The sequence below is a fragment of the Gorilla gorilla genome, chromosome 8, assembly GCF_029281585.2.
Source record: "Gorilla gorilla gorilla isolate KB3781 chromosome 8, NHGRI_mGorGor1-v2.1_pri, whole genome shotgun sequence".
In the NCBI taxonomy this organism is placed as follows: domain Eukaryota; kingdom Metazoa; phylum Chordata; class Mammalia; order Primates; family Hominidae; genus Gorilla; species Gorilla gorilla.
The window spans coordinates 94,537,446-94,557,697 of record NC_073232.2 but is presented as its reverse complement, the minus strand read 5'-3'; the positions used below and the strand labels follow the sequence as shown (position 1 = coordinate 94,557,697).

Genomic DNA, 20,252 nt, shown 5'->3' with positions numbered 1-20,252 from the left:
ATTGCACTGAATCTAGAGAGTTCTTTGAGTATTTCAAAGGCTTGAACATAGTATTCTAGATGAGCTTCTTCTATGATGTCAGTCTTCAAAATAAATTCTGAAAATGTACATTCAGTAATGCCATCTAAGTAAAACATAGTCAATTATAGAATACGATCCTTTCAATATATACCAAAATTAAAACAATGGCCCAGCCACTCTTCACAATGGGCTTTCGCAGTGATCTGGTGAGCCTCAATGTTGACACTATCAAATATGTAAGAAAATCAACAAAGGAGCAAACCAGGAAGCCTCTCTCAACCTCTTCCCCACAAAAAAAATCACAGTATCTGGTTTGAAATGATGGTGACGAATCCTGGGTTTTATCCTTCTCACTCTAAATTAAATTTATACTCTCTCAAAGAACAAATAATGAAAACTTTTGCTTAGCAATAGTTTCAGGACATAAGTGATTCACAGCAAACTATGAATTTTGAAAATATCTTTGGATGTGTTTCTTCAAGAGATTTAAAATAACTGTTAAAAATCAATAGCTATCATAAACTGATAAATAAACATAAATATCCAGAGGCAACGATGCCTTAATGGCATATAAGAAGCGAATTAAAACTACCTCCTCTCAAGAAGGCAACAAATCAAAGCTTTAGGAATGTTAAGCCATACTTTTGTTAGTGTTGCCATCTCTGTTGGCGGCCTCAGTAATATTCTAGTCCACATGTGTCATATTACTCCATCACATACATTCTAAGGAATGCTTATCACCTTGGCTTAAAAAAAGACATTCTGAATATTTTATTTTATTCATTAATTTATATTTTGCATTAAACTAAATATATGAAAATAAACTCAATTACAAGTATCTACCAAAAAGTCTCCTCCAGTTTTTGGGTGATGGCCTAGATTGGGCTCTATTCTAGTGGAAAGTAAGATCAGGTAAGATAGCTTTGATGCCAGGAAGTAAGGATAAAACAGGGCTTGGCAAAGTGATGAACATTTTCCCTGCATATGCTCCTAAGTGGGATTCCCTGTGTTACAGCTGGCTGTACCATGTGGAGAGAAACAAGTCTTACCAGACCAGAAGTCCAGTATCTCAAAGCCTCAGAATCTTCTACAAAAGGGATTTGAATGTCCAGAAAGTCTATAATGTATACAGACACATAAGGTGTAAATTCCATTGGTGTGTAAGCCCACAGATGTTTGTCTAAATATGGATCAATCTTGTGATTTTTGATTAAGTAATCAATTCAACATTAACATTGACCACAACCAAATATTTGCTTGTCACCTATCTGCATTTAAAGGTCCTCATCTGTACAACGAGGGGTTGGGATTTAATTGCCATTAAGGTCCACTTTGTTTGCATTCCAGCTGCAATATACAGTAATGTGTGCCCACATACCCTGCAAATTTGTCAGGCTCAGGTTAAAATTCTGAGGCATTAGTGGAAGTGGACCTCAGTGGTCACAGCCAGAGTAACCTGTCAGTGACCAGGATGGAGCCTGTAAGGGCAGCTTGCTCATGGCTGCTGAGTTCGCATGGGAAGGGGCTTTCCTAGGTGATTCTAGGCACTGAGTATGAGCAAAGGAAAAGTTCACTGTCTCTCATTTCAGGGAGGATAGCAAAGATGCTTCTCTTATGATTTCCCCTGGATTCCTCTTTATTGGTGAAGATTTAAGTTGGTATGTGGAGATGTGTGGAAAAAAGGAATAAGATATTATCTGCTTTTTAAAATAATTCTCTGTGAGTTATAATCTCTTTGGAGTTCTGAATGCTTCTGTAAAAAAAATCTTGTTTTTAAGCAATGAATTTTTGAATCAGTTATTCACTAAAACAATTCCTAACTATTTCATGCCCACACAGACACTTAGACATGAAATGATAAGCTTTCTGCTGATATTGATTAACTCGAATCAGAACTAGAGATATGCACAATAGTTGATATATCTGTGAGGAAACGTACCTATTCAAACAATATTTTTAAAAAGATGCATGATGCCAGTTATGGACTAGGTGATAATAGTGGGTGATATACTACACGAAACTCTTTAGATTGAATGATAAACCTAACTCGAACTTGTTTCATTAATTTTTTAGAATGAAACCAATGATGAGATGTAAAGATGTGATAATGCAGTCCTGGAGCATTTCTGAAGTAATGTGGAAAGACTCTTGAGTCAACAGTAATGTTCAGTAATGAGACAACCAGCTTGTCCACCCTAGGTTTCTGCTTCTGCATTAAACTGGATGAAAAAGATACATTCCAATAATTTCTTCTCCAGTGCAGGCAAGTGAAGTATCATGCATGTGTGTATGAATAGATGTTTATTGTTATATGTTTCTACTCTAATAAGCTGCAGGATGCAAGTAGTAAAATAATCCATTTTATTTCGAAAAACTGATGTCAATTTGGAATTGTTTTCACTATCAACAAAAGCATTACTACGCTCTGGGGAGATTAAATAGACATTGATGATCTGTACCCAAAATAAGCTTTAATTTGACCCCAGAATAAAGCTCAGAGATGGAAAAACAAGACGAGAGACCTGGCTAAGTTAAATACGAGGGAGATAGCAAAACTACTTATTTAATGCCCAAACAACAGTGTTACTTAAAACAACAACTGGGCAGATAGTCTAGCGTCTTACATTTTTCATTTGCAGCTTCCTAGCACGTACATGTAGTAAATGCTCAGTAAGAGAATTTTTTTTCTTTTGTTTCCTTTCATTACTCACTCAAGAAATAGACTGAAAAAAAGGCTCAAAAGAGTCTTGGCCAGGACTGGTCCTGAGTCTGGATCTCCCAGGGCTGGCCTCTTGTTTTCTCTTCTTGCAAACTCTGTCTCCAGCCTCTTAAATAGTTATTTACTGATCTCTCCCAAACGGTCATAGGTAATAGGCTCAAGATGTAGTTGCCTTTTACTTGCACTGTGTAAAGCTCTCAAAGGTGCCCTGTCAATTAATTAGCAGCTTAATTGGAATGAAATTATGTAATTAAGCATCTCATTTCAAATTAGATATAAATGTTTACCGGCTCACAGGGATGAGACTTTCAAGGGGCCTTCATCCAGACCTTGTTGATTTTGACAGTAAGTCAGTGTCTGTCTTCCTTTTCTTTTTCAAGTTAAAAATTCAGGATTCTAATAAAGCCCAAAGATTAGTCCCATAAACCAGTAAGATATCAGCTTACATACATTTTGTAGAAGCTGATGACCTCTTCCAAAGTAACACATTCTTCGTTTGGGCAAGAGTATTTATTATATCCCCAAGGAATTAATTGTCTCCAGAAAGTGAATGGCAAATTCATTATAAGTCATGGGTTTGCAAAATATAACAAGAAATGTGTTTCTTTTACATATAAAAAGTATTATTATACATAAATAAAAATTTCAAGTTGTTCTATGATAAAAGGCCTCTGACTTCTTTGAGCATGCCTTCAAAAGCTTTAAAGCATTTCTCTATCAGGGCAGATATTGCCAGTGTTTCCCCAGAAACCATTCCCTGAATTTCCCTTTTAAATGGACTCCTTCCTCCATGTCAAGGTCTTAGCCTCACCATTTGGACAAGTTCTTACCAATGGAATGTAAGTAGATGGAAGGATGTGTACAACTTCCACATTATTTTCTTAAGAGTCCATTTATTATTCTCAACTAAGCAGTTGATTTATACTAAGCAGCCAGCAGTTTTATCAGACATTGATTTTATACTATCAGTGCAAATGTCAAGACAGCGAAAAGTGTAAATAATATCTTAGCATTATTATAAAAATAGTTTTGACATCAGATATTCCCTATAAGGTTCTCTGCAGACCACACATTGAAAAGCACTGGTCTCAGCTTCCATAACAAATATACCCAAGAATACAGAAGATCAAACAAGATAAAAGGATATTTGCTTACGTAATTGCTCATGTAATTCTATTCCTCTTGCAAAAAAGTAGATGTTATTCCAGTGACGCTGGACTTACTCTGTAGACAAGGGCAACTCCTTGGGAAACAACAAGACAACTAGAAAAGGAGGAATCTCAGCCCTTAGATGATCTTGTGAAGGAGATAATCATCTTCCTCACCTCATCTCCCATCTTTAAGCCAGAGTTTCTATACCTCAACTTGTCATTTGAGGTTAGATAATTCTTTGTTCTGGGAGATTGCTTTGTACACTTAAGATGTTTAGTTGCCTCCCTGGATGCCAGTAACTTCTCTCTCCCCAGTCATGGCAACCAAAAATGTCTCTAGACATTGCCAAATACCTCTGAGGGGCAAAATTTCCCCTAGTTGAGAACCACTGCATTAGATAATTACATGAGCAAATATTATTTTATTAAATATCTTGTTTGATCTTCTGTATTCTTGGGTACATTTGTTACAGCAGCTGAGACCAGCAGTTCTCAGTATGTGGTCCGCAGACAAAAATATAGAAGACATAGTTTAAAAAGCAAAACAAAGTTTGCACCTGAAGAATGCAATAACTGAACTGAAAAATTCACTAGAATGTTTCAACAGTTGACTTGACTAAGGAGATATATGAGTTAACGAACCCAAAGAAAGGTCATTTGAAATTATACAGTCAGAGGAGCAAAAAGGAAAAAAGAATGAAAAACAGAATGAAGAAAGCCCAAGTGACCTATGGAAAGTTATCAAGCTGGCCACTATATGAATTATGGGAGTCCCAGGGGAGAACAGAGAGAGAAAAGAGATAGAGAGAAAAGAAAAAAAAGTTTATTTAAAAAATTACTGGACAAAAACATCAAAAACATCACAAATCTGGAGAAGGAAAAATGCACTCAGATTCAAGAAGGCAAATGAATCCCAAATAAGATGAACCCAAGGAAGTCCACACTGACACATATAATCTAACTGTCAAAATTCAAAGACAGAGAATTTTGAAAGCAGCAAGCAGAAATCCAATCATTATGTAGAAGAAAACTCTCATAACACGATCAGTGGATTTCTCAGCAGAAACCTTGCAGTCAAAAATGAAGTTGGATGACATATTCATAGAGCTTAAAAAATGCCAAACAAGAATATTATACCTGGCAAAACTCTCCTTAAAAAATGAAGGATATGTACTTTCTCAGATGAACAAAAACTAAGGGAGTTCCACTCCACTAGACCTGCCCTACAAAAAAATGCTAATGGAGTACTAAAAATTGAAACTGAAAGATGCTAAATGATAAACTGAAAACATATAAAATATAAAGTTCACTGGTAAAGATAAATATATTAAAAATATACAATACTATAATACCATAAGCATGATGCATAAATCAATTTTAATTCTGGTTTAGAAGTTGAAAGACAAAAACATAAAAATAGCAATAACTATAAAAATATACTATTTGATACACAACATAAAAAGATGTAATTTGTGGTGTCAGTAACATAAAGGGTAGAGGAGGAGAGAGGTTAAAGTGAAGAGTTTTTGTATGTGATTGAAGTTAAGTTGTTATCAGCTTAAAATAGACTATTTAAGCTATAATATGATTATGTAAGCCCCATGGTAATGCTAAAGATAATATTTATAGAAGATAAATGAGAAAGAAAACAATGCATGTCACTACAAAAAATCAATGAAACATAAAGGAAGATATCAAAAGAGACAAAGAGGACCAGAAGCACTACAAAAACGAAAGAAAACAGTCAACAAAATGGCAATAAGAAGTCCTTCCTTTTCAAGAATTCCTTTAAATGTGAATGCATTAAACGCCTCAATCAGAAGACATAGAGTGGCAGAGTAGATTAAAAAGATAAAATTATCTGCTGCCTAAAAAAGACTATACAGATTTAAGGACAAATTTGTTGAAACTGAAAGTATGGAAAAAAAAAAAAAAAACATGTTCCATTCAAAAAGAAAAAAAAAATAGAGCAGGAGGATGGCCATACTTATACCAGACAAAATACATTTTAAGTCAAAAATTGTCACAAGAGCAAGGATATTATATAATGATAAAAAAGTCAATTCACCAAGATGATATAACAGTTATAAATACATATGTATACAATATCAGAGCATCCAAACATATGAAGCAAACATCGACAGAACTGAAGGGAGAAATACACAGCAACACAATAACAGTAGAACCTTTCAATACCCACTTTCAATAATGGCCAGAACATTCAGACAGAAGATCAATAAGGAAAGAGAACTTGCACAATATAAAACAAATGGGCCTTATAAACACATATGGATCATTCCAGTCAGTAAAAGCAGAATAAACTTTCTTCTCAGGTATACACAGAACATTCTACAGGATAGATTACATGTTAGGTCACAAGACTTGTCCTAACAAATTTAAGAGGACTAACTTATCAAAAGTATGTTTTCTAACTACAGTGGAATGAAATTAGAAATAAATACCAAAATGAACCTAGAAAGTTCTAATAGTTGAAAATTAAACAATACACTCCAGAACAACCACTGAATTAAAAAGTAATCAAATGGGAAATTAGAAATATCTTGAGACAAATGAAAATAAGTCACAGCATACCCAATTTTATGGCATGCAGCAAAAGCAGTAGTAAGAGAGAAGTATATTGCAATGAACACTGACATTAAAAAAGAAGAAAGATCTTAAAAAGGAGAAAGATCTCAAATAATCAACCTAATTATACAACTTGATAAAATAGGAAAAGACCAAACTGGATCCAAAGCTACCAGAAAGGAGAAAATAATGAAGGTTAGAACAAAAATAAATAAAATAGAGAATAGAAACAATAAAAAACCAAAACTAATAGCTGTTTTCTGAAAAGATAGATAAACTTGATAAACATTTATCTAAACTAAGAAAACAGAGAAAATAGCTAAATAAAGAGAATTAGAAATGAAAGAGGAGACATTGATGCCACAGAAATATAAAGGGTTATAATAAATTACTATGAGTAATTAAACACCAACAAATGGGATAAACTAAAAGAAATAGATAAATTCAGTCTACCAAGACTAAATTAGAAAGAAATGAAAAATCAGAACAGACCTATAACCAGTTAGGTGACTGAATCAGTTAAAACACCAAACATAACAAACAAAAACAATAAAAAAAACTATCCAACAAGGAAAAACTCAGGACCAATGGCTTCACCGGTAAATTCTACTAAACACTTGAAGAGGAATTAACAACAGTTCTTCTCAAATCTTCCAAATAATTGAGAAGTGGTTGAGGGGCCCCCTCCAAACTCATGTATAAGGCTAGCATTACTCTGAAGCCAAAGGCAGAAAAAGACACTGCAAGAAAAGGAATCTACAAGTCAATATTCCTGATGAATATGCATGTAAAAATCTCAACAAAATATTAACAAATCAAATTCAACAGCCCACTAAGAGGATTATATACTTTTTTACCAAGTGGAATTTATCCCTACGATGCAAGGATAGTTCAACAGACAAAAATTAATCAAGGTGATATACCACATTAACAGAATAAAGGATAAAAATCACATGATCATCTCAAGATATACAGAAAAAGAATTTGACAAAATTTAATGTTCTGTCATAATAAAATCACTCAACAAACTAGGAATAGAAGGAAATTACCAAACATAATAAAGGCCATATCCAATAAGCTCACCACTAGCAACATATTCAACAGTTAAAACCTGAATGCTTTTCCCCTAAGGTCAGGAACGAGGCAAGGATGTCACTCATGCCACTTCTATTCAATATAGTACTGAAGTTCTAGTGTGAGCAATTTAACAAGAAAAAGAAATAAAATAATCAAAAATGAAAAGAAATAAAATAATCTCTACTCACAGATGACATGATCTTATATGAAGAAACTCCTAAGGATTTCACACACACACAAAAAAACTGTCAGAACTAATAAATAAATTCAACAAAAGTTGTAGTATATAAAATCAACATGCAAAAATCGGTTGTGTTTATACACTAACAATGAACAATCTGAAAAGAAAATTTTAAAAAATTACATTTACAATAGCATTAAAAATAATAAAACACTTAGGAATAAAGTTAAGCAAGGAGAAGAAAGACATATGCTGAAAACTACAAAATGTTACTGAAAGAAATTTTGAAAAACACAAATAAATGGAAATACATTCTACTTTTCTTGACTGGAAGACTTAATACTATATTATTAAAATGTCTATGGTATGAAAGCAATCTACAGATTCAATGCAGTCCTTTCCAAAACCCCAAGGCAATCTTTACAGAAATAAAAAAAAAGATTAATATGCAACCACAAAGGACCCCCAAATAGTTAAAACACTCTTGAAAAAGAAGAGGAATGTCAGAGTCCTCATACTCTGTAATTTCAAAACATATCACAAAGCTACAGTAATAAAAAAATATGGTACTGGCATAAGACAAACACATAGTCAAGGGAACAGAGAACACAGCCCAGAAATAAACCAATGCATTTATCGTCAAACAATCATTGACAAGGATGCCAAGAACATAATGGAGAAAAGATAGCCTCTTAAACAAATGATGTTCAGAAAACTGGAAATCCATATGCAAAACAATGAAATGGAATCCATATATTGCAGCATATATAAAAAGCAACTCAAAATGTGGTAAAGTCTTACATGTAAGACCTGAAACTGTAAAACTCCTAAAATAAACCACAAGGGAAAAGCTTCATGACATTATTCTTGGAAATGCATTTTTTGATATGACAGTGAAAGAATAGACAACAAAAGAAAAAATATGTGAGACTAAATCAAACTAAAAAGCTTCTGCACAGCAAAAGAAACAATTAACAGACTGAAAAGGTAACCTACACAATAGGAGAAAATATTTCCAACCATATATCTGATAAAGGGTTAACACTTAAAATATAATTTTTAAAAAAACTCCTATAGTTCAGTAGCAAAAAAACCTCCAACTATCTGATTTGAAATGAGCAAAGGGCCTGAATAAACATTTCTTCAAAGAAAACATACAAATGCCAATAGGTATATGAAAAGATTTTCAATATCATTGATCATCAGAAAAATGAAAATCAAAATTATAATGAGATATCACTTCATACCTGTTGGTATGGCCATTATATATATTTACAAAGATAAAGAAAAACATAAAATAACAAGTGTTGACAAAAATGTGGAAAAACTGTAACCCCTGTGAACTGCTGGTTGGAATATAAAATGGTGCAGATGCTATGGAAAACACTATGAAGTCTTCTTTAAGAATTTAAAAATAGAACTATAATATGATTGAGCTATCCTACTTTTGGGTATTTATCTAACATAACTGAAATTAGGATCTCAAAGAGAGATATCTGCACTCCCATATTCATTGCAGCATTACTCACTATAACCATGAGATATTAAAAACCTAAATGACCTTTGATAGGTAAAGAGCATTTTGTAAATACATACAATAAAATATTATTTAGCCACAAAAAGAAGAAAATTCTGTCAAATGCTACAACATGGATGGATCTTCAGGATATTATGCTAAGTGAAATAAGTCAGTCACAGAAGGGCAAATACTGCTCGATTCCACTTATATAAAGTATCTAAAATAGTCAAACTCATAGAAGCAGAAAGTAGAATGATTTTTCCCAGGCCTGGGCAAACGGCTAACCGAGCACTTGCTTTTCAATAGATATAAAAGTATCAGTCACATAAAATGAAAAACTTCTAGAGATCTGCTGTACCTCATCGTCCTTATAGTTAATACTGTCTTTTATACTTATAATTTTGTTAAAAGGGGAAATTTTATTTTATGCATTTTTAATCACAATGAAACATATGCATGTACATCATCCCTTTTTCTCATTTTTATGTGTGAGGGTGTTTTGGAAAATAATTTATTTTTCATTAGAATATTTATAATACATTGATTTTATTTTTATTTGCTACATTAACCAATAAAATATTTTAAAAGTCTTCTCATATTAATTTTACTATCATTAATATTGATGGGTAAGACCCACATAAGCAAAAGCTCTTTGGGCTCTTCAATAATTTATATGGGCTGGGCACAGTGCCTCACACCTATAATCCCAGCACTTTTGGAGGCTGAGGCAGGAGGACTGCTTGAGGCCAGGAGTTTGAGATCAACCTAGGCAATATTTTTTCTTCTCCTTACTGGTTATAGGTCTGTTCCGATTTTTAATTTCTTTCTAATTTAGTCTTGGTAGACTGAATTAATCTATTTCTTTTCGTTTATCCCATTTGTTCATGTTTAATAACAAGATTCTGTCTCTACAAAAAAATAGAAAAAATTAGCTGGATGTGGTGGCGCACGCCTGTGGTCCCAGCAACCCGTGAGGCTGAGGTGGGAGGATCACATAGGCCCAAGAGGTACAAGTGGCAGCGAGCTGTGATTTCTTCAGTGTACTCTAGCCTTCATGACAAAGAAAAACCATGTCAAAAAAAATTATTGTAAGAATGTAAACTTTCTAGGCTTGAAAGTTTTTAGTTCCACTGGTTTAGCTGGATTATGCTCTAAGTAATACACACATAAAAAACTTCTTTTCAAATCTTGGTCTTTGTACTCAGTTATTATGTAAACATTAAACTTGAGTGTTAATGGATTTATCTAAAAAGTTTATCTACAAAGTAACTTTTTCTTTTAAAAATAATTAAAATATTGCATATATCATACGTAACCTTTTCCTATGTTTACGATTAATTTCCTCAGATAATTACAAACCCTTTGTAGAAAGGATCAATAGATTTTTCTTTTCGTTTCTCCTTAGATTAAAAAACACACAATCAGGCCTTGATAGGTAGTTCACGAGAAAGAAAATATACAGTAAATGTAATAAAGGGAAACAATAAAAGTCTAAATTGAAAAATGATAGTAACATAAACATAGCAAACATTAAGTGACTGCTGCTATCTTCAAGGCACTAAGGTATCTTATTTAATACTCTTCACAACCCGGAGAGGTAGATAATATTATCATTATTACCCAGGTAAGGAAAGGGCAGGCTACAATGTTGAGTAACTTGTCCTAATTGGCAAGCAGCAGACTTGAAATTTGGAGTCTTGGAGCTAGGGGTGGAACTGATGTTCTCTCTGACTCCAAAAAGCCTCCAAGTGTGTGTGTGTGTGTGTGTGTGTGTGTGTGTGTGTGTGTGTGTGTGTGTGTGTGTGTGTGTGTGTGTGTGTGTGTGTCTTGTTTTAAAAATCGAGGCTTTGTGTTGTCAAATCCATGCATCTCCTGGGCTACTATGTCGTTTGAGCTAAGGAAAACAAATCCAGGTCAGTAGCAGTGCCATCAGCTGTGAAACAGGTCAAGGAAAACAGCAATCATTGAGCCCAGGAAATTACCAGGGGGATCAGGGGATGCCATGTTGTTGTTCTCAGACAGAGATAAAAATAAATCAACTTCTCCTGTAGAGTGCAGAAGGTACAGGCAACTCTACAGCATTCAACCCAAACCAAACACCGCTGGAGACGGGAGACAACCAAGGAGTTCTATCAGCTCAATCCAAGCATTCTCTCCCCTTCAGTGTGCTCTGTGACAGGGGGTAGCCTACGTGTTTGGGCATGGATAGAAACATATAGGGAGCAGCAAGCATGCATTTCTATCTCTCTCCTCTCTGCTGAGAGCAAAAAGAGGCATATAACAGGAGGAGGTCTCCAGGATTCCAGGATGTGATGTGCCAATCACTTCAGTCAGAAATTAGTATCACTGAAGAAGCACTTGGGTAGGGATGTGTATATGCTCCTGAGAAAGAGTTGGGAAAGAGGAGTTCTCTCCTAAAGACTAAGAACACCAGAAGTTATTTAAAGACAGCATTTTCATATAAGGTTACATTTCCCAAAGGATATCCTGCATGAGAAACTCATAAAATGGCTTCTAAAGCCAGCAGATCTGGGAAGTACTGTGCAGTATAGACAAACTTGAAGATTCATATTAATGTATTAAAGGCTTTGAGAACTACTACAAGAAGAAACTTGCTCCTGTTGATTTATTCCAGAGCTTCCTAAGTTGGATGCAAGGGTAATGTCTTATGAACGCGTTTTCGATTCTGCTGACGGAAAGAGTATGATGGGCTAAAAGAAAAGTAAACAGACTAACCTGGTCAAATTCTTATTTTCTCTAGACCACAGATATCTCACTAGGAAAACAGGAACAATTGCAACTATATCATGGAGTTACTGTAGAAATCAAATGAAATGATATATATAAACTACAGAATTTATATTGGGTAGGCAATAAATAGTATCCGTCTACCAAAGTATGTATTTTTTGGCATGAGCAACTTAGCCAATAATTCTATGCACATATTACCTGACATCATACTGGGCAGACAATGATGGATAAGATATAGGATCTATTCTCTGAGGACTTACAGTCCAATTAGGGAGAAAGATATGTGAACAGCTAACCACATAATGAGTGCTATCTTACAAGTTTGTAGAACATGTTATGGAAATGTTTAATTTTCCCAGAGCAAATTGTGAATGCCTTTGGAACTGAGTCTTGAAAATCTACCATAGTTTCCCAGGTAGAACAGTAAATGAAGCATTTGGATAAAGGGAAATTGGTAAATAATGATCACAGACATGATGTATTCAGCATTTAGAGGAAAGTATAGTCTGGATGCAAATGGAAGGGAAGGGATGGTTCAGCTGAGATGGTAGGTCAAGGTGATGCTGTAAAAGGCGCTGCTGCTAAAGGAGGTTGGACTTTATTTGAGGGCACTCTTGAGCCTTTAAAGTTTTTTTTCAATAAGAAAGACAAGATCAGGTTTGTCTTTCAGAATAATGATTCTGTTAGCATCAGAGAGGCTGATCACAGGAGGCAAAATTGCAAGCAAAGAAGCAGCTTGAAGCCAATCATCCCCTCTTGCCTGACCTCATGTTGGTGAGGGGATGGCCCAGAGCAGCACTCAGAGAGGATGACAGAAAGTGATGGGTAGCAAGGCCATATAAGGGTAGGTCTTAATGTCCCTAATGTTGGGGAAGAAACAAAAGAAACAAGAAGGTAAAAATCAATGCCTGAGATTCTAACTTGGATGACTGGATGTATGGTAGGACAATTAACTGTAATTTTTTTAAAAAAGAAAGGGAAAAATCAATTTAAAGTAAGATAATGGGAAAGGGTTGTACTGTTTCAGGAATTTGTAAATTGAAATTAATCCATGGGGCTTAAATAGGCTTTAATCATTAGAAAATGGGAAGTAGAGATCTGGAGTTTGGAATTCTAACTGGGATTGAGGATACAGCATTGGGAGTCAGAAGTTGAAGCAGCAGGAACTAGATGCCCCAGTATGAGGATGTGGAGTGCTCAAAATCATAACAGAGTGAGCCAGGGGTTGGAAAATGCCAAGGATAAGAAGAAAGTGGAGATCCTGTCTTCTGGAAGACTGTATTTCATTTGGGGAGAATTGATATATTGCAAAGGACTGAAAGAAAAATTAAGTACAGTACTAAGCTCTGTGCTACTTATAGCTACAAGAGGATACAGCCTACTAATTAAGGCTTGAAATATAAATGAATGAGATCTTGAAGACAGGTGGGATTTCTAAACTTAAAACAAACAGAAGAAATAGGATGTAATTGTCGGAGCGAAGGGCCAGGCAACTATTCATATTAGCATTATTAAAGCAGGCTAGAATGAGGAAAGATTGGCTTAATTATGGGCAAAATTATGGAGATAGGAAAAAAACATGTGCATAAAGAGGAAACAAGGAAAATTTAAGTGGCTGGAAAGAGGTAAGTATGAAGGGAGATAAAGGTAAAGGGATAGAGGATAAAAGATAAAGGAGAATGGTTAATTTCAACCTTGAAATTACTCAAGGTTGAAAAGAACAATTTGGAATTGATGTGTGTGCAATAATGGGACTACTGGTCTTTCAAAATTTTACATATAAAATGGACTCAATGAACTCTATGTTATTTTTTGGTTTTAGAAGCAGTTCTTCTACGCAGTAATGATGTACCACACATGGGTAATTTTGAATGACTTGGGGAGGGCTAGACGGACTCCAAGTAATTTCCAGTAGCCACTGTAATAGTCCAGATGATGCATGAGAACCTGAATTGTAGGAATTAAACCTAAAAACATAATTTGAAATGAATTACACTTCAAAGTAGACCAAATATAACGGATGAAGGAGGAGTCAATGAAGAGTCTTGAAGCAAATAAATTACTTTAAAGGTCTCAGTACAAAATGAAAACATAGCTAACCAGAGGTCAGGAGGCTGTGGCTATATGAATGAGTGAGGGTCTATGTCTCTGAGTCTCTAGCACACTTTGGGGCATGCCTTTTAGTTATATGTACTTAAGTGTTGATCTTTGTGTTCCTGTCTGGCCTTGTCTCTGGGTCTCTCTTTTCAGGCGTGTGTGTGTGTGTTCACATATGCATACATCTCTGCGTGTTTACATAAGGGTCTCTAGGTCTCTTGGCTCCTATAGACATTAGCCCTCATCTTGCTTGCTCACCTGTAATTGTCAATCCCAGCTGTGTCACTGTGTCATCTGGTCAATGTCCTTGTATCTGTGTGTGCATGTCTTTGCTATAAGATTGTGTTGGCATGTTTTAATAGGTGTGTATGCATGTGACAACTGCATTTTTGGTGCTCATATGTACGGTCCAGACTTCTATCTGTTTATATTTATATTTTACATCAGCATGTGTGCGTGTTTGTGTACGTGTGCCTACTTTCTAAGTCTTGACAGTAGTGTACCAGTTGGTGCCTTTCACAGCTAATGTAAAACTGTCAAACGGTCCTGAATGACAAATGGAAAAAAAAAAAACTTAATGTATCTGGCTACATTGGCCTTTTTACCTTTAACAGGAAATTGATCTTATCTTTTACAGCCTATTTCACTACATATCAATGTGCAGATGCAAATACTTCCATGCCACTAACATAAAGCCTGTATCAACCCAAAGCAATCCTTTGTAGAAACTGAATCTGAAATTATTCTCTTTGCTTTATAATGGTAGTGAAAACCAAGCAAAGCATTTTTTGAGCCATAAAATTTAATTTAACTCAAAAGTCACCCTAGCTTACGGATTTTCCTGCACAGACACTTTCATATTAGGAGCCTGTGGTGAAGACTCCCTGTTGATTTTTGTACATTCTAGGAGTAATAGAGAGAGAGGTAATTTTACATTTTTTACTCAACTATTAGTAAAATAACTATGATGGGTCGCTTTTGTTGGGAATAATGTAAAAGAAGGGAGACAGGGAGGGCCCATCACAAGGCCAGTGTTAGGATGGGTCTTTACATTACATTATGGGTCAAGCGGGAAAGGCCCCGCAGACGTCTGTGTTTCAATCTTATAGGAAGTTAGAATGAGGAGACCATTAAATTTACATGCATAAAGGCATGACCCCAGGCATGGAGATAGAGATGCACACAGTGTGACAGGTTCTGTGGATGATGAGATTGAAGGTGATCTCTGTTTTCATATATAATCAAGCTGAATCTCAGTGAATTTTAGCAGCAGCCCCAGGATCACCACTTGGGATCCTGAAGTCTTGGAGCCAAGATTTAAATGTAGATTTCTTGTTCTGTTCTCCAGTTTATGAAGCCACTTCCCAAAGGACATATGTTACAAACATTTCGCCAAACCATCTTCTTCATGTTTGGGGTTCATTGTCCACATTAAAAATAAATCAAAGACAAGCAGTAACCCACATATTCTTGGGTATAAATTTTAAAATGAAAACTGCTGTAATGTACCTGTCAGAAAACATTCACATTCTTAGCCTTTTAGACAACATGGTTGGCCACTTGATTAGACTTGACTTTAAATTCTCTTTGTTTATTAGTTGTCCACTAATAGGATAAAAAGAGCAATGAGTGCAGGAATCATAGAAATCTGTTCACCAATTTTAATTCCAATGGAGTGCAGCAGGAAACAGTAAGCTTGAGTCTCACTTCCTCAATAGAAACCCCATGCAGGTGTTCAGAGCACACTTGGTATTTCCATCACTGGCTGCTACTGATGTGATACGGGGCATTTTCATCAACCCCAAACACTGAATAGATGTGTCACACTGCAATAATTAGCCCAAATTCCATTTACCTTTATTCTGATGTAAATGAATCCCGGTATTTTAGCTGTGCACATTGCTGAGTGCTAAAAATGTCATTCCTTATCACCCCTTACAACCAGGTGTGGCTACTAAGATCTTATAAGATATAGGAAGCAGTGTTGTCATGACACTTCTTAAGATTCTCTTAAAAGGAAGGGATATCCTTGTTCTTCCCTCTTTACCTTTCCTGCTGCATGAAACGTGGATGCAATGGCCAGAATATCAACAGTTATTTTGAATCATGAAGCAATTTTGGTTATGTAAGCAGCCAGGCATGAGAAACAAGAGCAAGTTTTTGAGTTCCTGGAACCATGAATTCTTGAATTGCCTACCTCTGAACTACTCCTACATGGAAGAAATATGTAGTTCTATTTTGCTTAAGCCACTATAATTTGAACTGTAATACTCGCAGCTGAATTTAACCTGCTCTGATGAAGGAAACATCTTGCTTCCAGGTCCTTAGTGGCTGCAAGATAACTGCTTCCCCTTCCATCATACTCCCATTTATGACCTATATCGTTCTATACAGCATCTATCAGAGAGCAACTAAGCCAAGAATTCTCTACACAGATTTTCTTTGGTGCTGGCAAAGTAGAAGCAGTGCTTTAAATCCTGGAAGGTGTGGCTCGGGAGGACATGTTGGTGGGATGTAAGGTAGGGCTGTTGGGCAAAGAGAGGAAAAACCTTGCTAGTAAGGAAGATACTTCATCTTTTAGTACATCACTGGGCCAGGCAACTAGGGGAGAAAGAATGATTGATTTGATGCGTCTCTACTTTCCACATTATTTTAATTTATGCAAAAATGGGACTTCTATTTTTGAAATACTTCATACCAAATACATTGATTGAATTGCACCAGGAGACTAAATGAGAATTAAACAAAAATGGGAGGAAAAGAAAATGAAAGAAAATAGAAAATAATGACACTAATAAAGCCAGAGTATCTATTATCATAATCAATATTAATGTCTTCAGCTCCTTCACATAAAGACAAATGATCTCAGACTGCATAAAACAATCTGACAACACCCATAAATCAAAATAACATAGAAATGTTAAAATTAAAGAGATTTTGGATTGAAACAATATTAACTTATAATATGACTTCTCCTACCTTCTGATTGGAATATCAATTGGGGGTGAGAAAAAGAAAAATATGGAAACTCACAATACTATCAAAACTGAAGGCTGGCAATCTAATGGCAATTTTGAAAAAGCTGACTCTATTTGTAATGATGGCCATTAACATTTAATGATGCTTATTATATACCTATATATATTTACATATATATATATACTACAAGTTTTATAAACATCATCTCATTCAATTCTCACAATTATTCCCCATTTTAAAAATGAGAAAATTAAGTTTTAGTGAGACTTCACCCAAGGTCAAACAACTAATAAATGAAAAAGCTGAGACTCAGAATCAGGTGTTGAATGGTGAACCATATGGATTTTCATGGAGAAAATAAATACCCAGGTTTGGACAAGACACATATTAAGTTCAAGGGAATACAGAGGTACTGCCTGAAAAATGTTGGGCTATGATTTTAATATTACCTACTTACTGTTTATTGACTCAGAAGTCAAGTAACTACTAATCTGAAGACCTGGCCACATGCTCTCTCTGCCTTTTGGACAGTAGTACTCTGTGAGGTGAACATTATGTTAGACCTTTTCTCACCCATGCCATTTTTCTGCACAAGAGAAAAGGCGGTATATTTCAGAAACCCATAGGCCAGGAACAGATGGGACTCCATTAGAATGGTCTATTCTGTTGTGAAGTTATCTCTGGTAATGTGCTGAGTATAGAATTTGGATATAGAAAAGTGAACCAGAAACTAACATTTGTTAATGCACTACAGCAGTTCAGAGAATTAAAGAACAAAACAGTGGAGACAGAAAATATCTCATATCCATAGATCAGTGGTCTATCAAAAAAAAAAACACACACATGAAAAACTTAAGTCTTGAAATCTGATCTGAGAAGCTAATTCGTTTACACACAAGTAGGCTAACAGTAGAACAAATATCAACCAAACTCCTACCTCATTTAAAGGTGAGTAAAGAAAAAAATAAGAAATGTTGGAAAACAATATAACGAAAAATTAATAGACTCAGAAAAAACAGAGTAATAAAAATGATATACTGAAAGATCAGAATAAACTTAGAAGAAACTACACATAATCTTTAATAGAGAATAAAAATAAATGACTATTAAGAAAACAGGAAAAATATTACAGAGAGAGCAAGTAGAAATGCAAAACAAAATGAGTGAAATTATAAGAAAGATAGGTGAAATAAAGAAATATTTTAAGGAATAGTACAAATCAAATTGTAGAATCAAAATTTACACTGGAAGTAGTATTAAGCAAAATTCATTTTACAGAGATGTAAGTAATATACCCTAAAACTCAAAGTATAATAAAAAAATAAAAAATTAAAAAAATTAAAACACAAGAACATTTTTAGAATTCTGAAGGAAAGTGAAAAACAAAAGATACGAAGTTACAAAAACTGATAATATATAAAGAAGGATGAGTATAGAATTCTGAAATATAGATAATTGTTCCTTAAGAAAATACCAGATCTTTAAAAAGTGGGAAAAAAAATGATTAAGATATCCTAAAAGATAGCCACTCTTGAAAAAGAGTATTTTTGTAAATTGAAAATTCTTAACATTCAAAACAAATGACTATACAAACCTAAGTACATCTAGCCAACATTTTAGAATTATAAGAATAAAAGAACTACACAGGTGTGCATAAAGATACCAATATTAAGCTGAAATAAAATTTTACACATATGCTCGTTGCTTTCTTTACATAATTGCTATGGAAAGATGTTTGCAGATATGTGAGTATTAAGATGGTAAGCTGAATACAGTACTGAGGTCAACTTCATCATGAAACTGCAATAAATCTCTAGTAAAGGAATTGTAGGAAGGCATGAATTACAAAGAACAAAGGGTATAAGAATCAACAAAACACCTTTTGGATGCTAGAAAGCAGAGAGAATAATGTAACTGACTCAGCAGGCCACAGAAAGGTGAACAGTTTATCTAGAAGTCAGAAAAATTGATGGAAACTCAATTTAGATTCTAAAAATTCCAAAATCTGAGAAAATGGCAGAAATGATACCTCTAAAATTGGGATGTAGAAAGCAACATTTTAAAAATGGAGAACTTCTGTGAATCTGGTTAAGAAACAAACAGAACTTTCTCTCACATTAGGCCACTCCACACTGCTGGGTTAATTACCTTGCACCACTATGGAAACAGATGGGAGGGTAATTCCTTGCAAAGGGTAAATTAGAAATCCCCAGGACTGAGGTATATCATTCACAGGTGAGGACTGCACATGTCAACTATGATCACTATTCTAGGTAGTCTGGTTGGATGAGGTTGTAACATTGCGAGAAAAGAAAAAGCTCAAAACTCGAGATTATGTACTGATACTTTCATTATTCTTTCCTCATCTATCTCTCCATATTTTGATGGGCAAGTGTATTTCACATGTGTAGAAGAGTGGAGGAATGTTTTCTTTCTCTGGGGACTCTGACCACTCCAAAGAATATGACCTGAAGATACTGATGTTGAGGGTTTCCTACTGGGATCTTCCAAGAGAGAAGCCAAATGGACAATTTCCAGCCACCTACCCATAGAGAGCCTTGGAATAGGTTTCAAGCACAGCATTTTTAATATAAGCAGACAGCCAAATATTGACAAACATTTAGGGGAACGATCCTACATGAAAACAGGCACTACCATAGAAAGAAGACAAATGTAGCAATCTTAGGCTACACAAAGAGAAAATATTCAAAGTCATATTCAGAGTTAAATTAATAGTCATTTTGTTTATTATTAAGAGAGTCATGTCTAAGGAGAAGGAATAATATTGACAAATCTTTCAATTTCCAAAACATAATTCTTAGTTTTCCAAGGGTTTTTTTCCTTTAAAAAATCTTAAGATGGGCTACTTTAGCAATATAAAAGAAGAAACTCTTCTGTACATTCCTCTTACGCTTTCCCCCTTCAAAAAAATGAAGAATCCCATTAATACAATTAATAGGTAAATAACAAACATAAAAGAAAACAAGTGTGAAATATACTCATGATAAACACACCATTCAATAATCTTTCTGTATTTGGAGTTTTTAAAATGAGAAAAACAACAATCACGTATTAAAAAGAAGGTGATAAATATAAGCAAATATTTACAAAAGTACAACAAATGCTTATCACAAGTTTAAACAATGATAAACCCAAAAGAACTTATTCTGA

The 20,252-nt window shown here is 34.7% G+C and overlaps 1 protein-coding gene across 7 annotated transcripts in view; it reads right to left on the bottom strand.

Annotated features, from left to right (window-relative positions):
- The window catches only part of NRG3 (neuregulin 3), a 1,121,069-nt gene that overhangs the window by 808,225 nt on the left and 292,592 nt on the right, over positions 1-20,252 (bottom strand). The gene's annotated exons all lie outside the window — the stretch shown is intronic.